This window comes from Lontra canadensis, unplaced genomic scaffold (assembly GCF_010015895.1).
Source record: "Lontra canadensis isolate GAN:19392208 unplaced genomic scaffold, GSC_riverotter_1.0 scaffold34, whole genome shotgun sequence".
NCBI lineage: Eukaryota > Metazoa > Chordata > Mammalia > Carnivora > Mustelidae > Lontra > Lontra canadensis.
In genome coordinates this window covers 11,970,094-11,972,778 of record NW_022631028.1, presented here as the reverse complement: position 1 = coordinate 11,972,778, position 2,685 = coordinate 11,970,094, and the positions used below count along the sequence as shown (strand labels likewise).

The window sequence follows — 2,685 nt, the reverse complement described above, 5'->3', positions numbered from 1 at the left end:
AAACAAATCTTAAGATTATTACACTAATTATTTTTCTAGAGGACACATTTGACATGCCAACTCTCATTCACAAAAGTACACTGGTACACCTGTGTTGACCAGCCCCACATAGCAGTCTTATGCAAGGTATAACACACATACCTCTAACTCGAAGCTGCTCTCAGGTACTACTCAACTAATGCGACTGCCTCTGCAGTTAGGGAAGCAACTACTGAGCTCATGTATGAATGGAAAGAACTGTACTCTCTGCATAATGAGAGATTATTTTGGAGACAGGTGATAAAAATCACACATCCTTTTTGTTTGTAAGTCATAAAGAGGTATCAAATAAGACTTAACATAACTACTATGAGTGTCAAAGGAACCAAAAATGGGACTAGGCACAGGGCAATATGAATTAATGAACAGGGGAAGGACAAGGATGGGGAAAACAGTGAGCAGAGAGAAGACACTAGGGGAGAGGATCTGGTGAATATTTTGATCTTAGACAAGCACGGAGGTAAAGAAATAATGGGACACGTAATGGCAACCACTATGTGCTTAGGAGTCATCCTCACCATTGGCGCTGTCTCTGTCATCCTCTCCCTCCTCAGCCTCTTTTTCGTCGTCCTTGATCAACTCCAGTGGGCCATCCCCCTGATCTTCATTATCATTTTCATCCAGTAGGTCCCCCTCCTCAGCAGAGTCATCTGTACCCACCCCCAGACTCCATCTTCACATCAGTCTCCTCTTTCTTCAGGGAGCTGCTGCTCTGCTCCTCTTCTGACTTACCATTCTTCACCTCTCCTTGTTTGCTCTGTTTTTTCTCCAATTTTTTCCAGGATTTCCAGTAAAGAATCCACTTTTTGTTTTATCTGGGTCAACTCCTTCTTAATGGTCTGAAGGTCATCGTCTTTCAACTTTCCAGACTTAGAAGAAGATCCTCACTGTCCACTCTTAGAATTGAAGCCACTTTTGCCCTTTCGTGAGGTGTTTCCTAATACACACTGACATCTTGAAGGAACTACAGCCCTAGGAGGAGGAGGAGGAATACGTGCTGGGTAACTATACATCTTGTCATAATAACTTCATTGAAAGTCATCGTCCAAGTCATAAGAGGAGCTGAGTAGAGGGGACGGAGAAGGGTGTTCTGGTACTGACCCATGCATCTCTGCTGCAGATCATTTCACACCTGCTTTTCCTCAGTTCACCTTTGGCTCTGAAGCCAGATTAATATCAAAAACCTGGCCAGCAATCATTCTGCCATCCTCTCCTGCCACAGCATCCCGGGCATTTCTCCCATTAACATACTGAACAAAGGCAAGCCCTTATGAACCCACAATTTTGCTGTATTTCCAGAAGATGGCCTCCACATCAGATTTCTTAACCACAAGAGCATTGAGATTCCCAATGAATACACGGGAGTTCATGGAGCAAGGTTCTGTCTTGTTGGTAACATTGCTGGCCATCTTCTTTGATGTTAAGATTCCTCACAAAGCCGAAAGATGTAGCTGAAGACCAAAAAAAAATCTCACAGGACAGGGAAGGGAGAAGAGATTGGATTCTCTTCAATCAAGCAATCAAGAGATTGCTCCCAGGTTCTACGTGGAGAAGTCAACTGCTGCTCGAGGTCGACGATGCGGCTGCACTGCTCAGTCTTCGTCTCTTCACAAAATGGCCTAGAGTTTGGTATTTTACTTTCTTTTGAATATGTCACGTTTCGTAAGCTAGGAAGGCAGAATCAAACTAAGGCAGTCTAGTCCTCTAGGGATCCAGGACAACTCTTGCAATCTCTAGCAGAATGGCATCATGATACAAGGTGCTAATGATGGGCTTATAATCTCTAAATAATAACAATTTATCTACATTTTTTCCCCTTAGAAAACATCTGAAAGTCCAGTCCTTAAAGGCATGATATACAGGCATCTCTATCTACAAAGAAGAAAATGACCCAAATTATAAGCTGGCCAGTTTACTGGTGGACCAAATCAAAGCTGACCAATGATTAGTGAACAGAGGAAGTGTTTACCTTTTGGAAACTCACTCTGAAGTTTAAAAAAAAAGTCCTGGCTGATGTTAGTAAGAAAGCAAGTAAAAAATGTTACAGATGTATGCACACTGGTACTTGATTTTGCCAAGGTTTTCCACTAGACTACAAAGCTAGAGATGAGTGTAAGAATAAGATACTTAGATGTTTTCTAAGTATAAATTTCAAATAAATTACCAGGTTTCAAAATAAATTACCACCAATGTGAAATTGGCATACTGAATTCTTCCATTTGCCACCAGAACAAACTGACAATGAGGACTATTCCAAAGAAATGCTCAGCTATAGGAAAGGTGGTAGTAATAACACCTTCCACTACAGAATAACCTCTGGCTTTCCCATACCATTAACACTGCTACTCTTGCAAAATACATGTGCATGCAGAAAAACTTGTCAGCTGTTGCCAGGGCCAGGAGATGAAAAATAGAGCATGTCCTAAAAAAAGAAAAAAAGAAAAATAGAGCATGTCCTAATTAGTTAATTTGTGACTATAAGCTCAGGTGATAACTTGGGGATGGACCCATAAAATCTGGCCATTCTTTTGTTTAACAACTGAAAACTGCAGAATTCCTCAGTCCTTTGCCACAATTTCTGCTCGATATCTTAAAGCTGGTTTCAGTCCCATCTGTGACTCATCTGCTCAGTGTTGAGGGTGGGCA

The 2,685-nt window shown here is 41.6% G+C and overlaps 1 pseudogene; it reads right to left on the bottom strand.

Moving 5' to 3' along the window:
- Positions 1 to 540: 540 nt before the first annotated feature.
- Positions 541 to 1,448, bottom strand: LOC116873607 (annotated as a pseudogene).
- Positions 1,449 to 2,685: the final 1,237 nt, after the last annotated feature.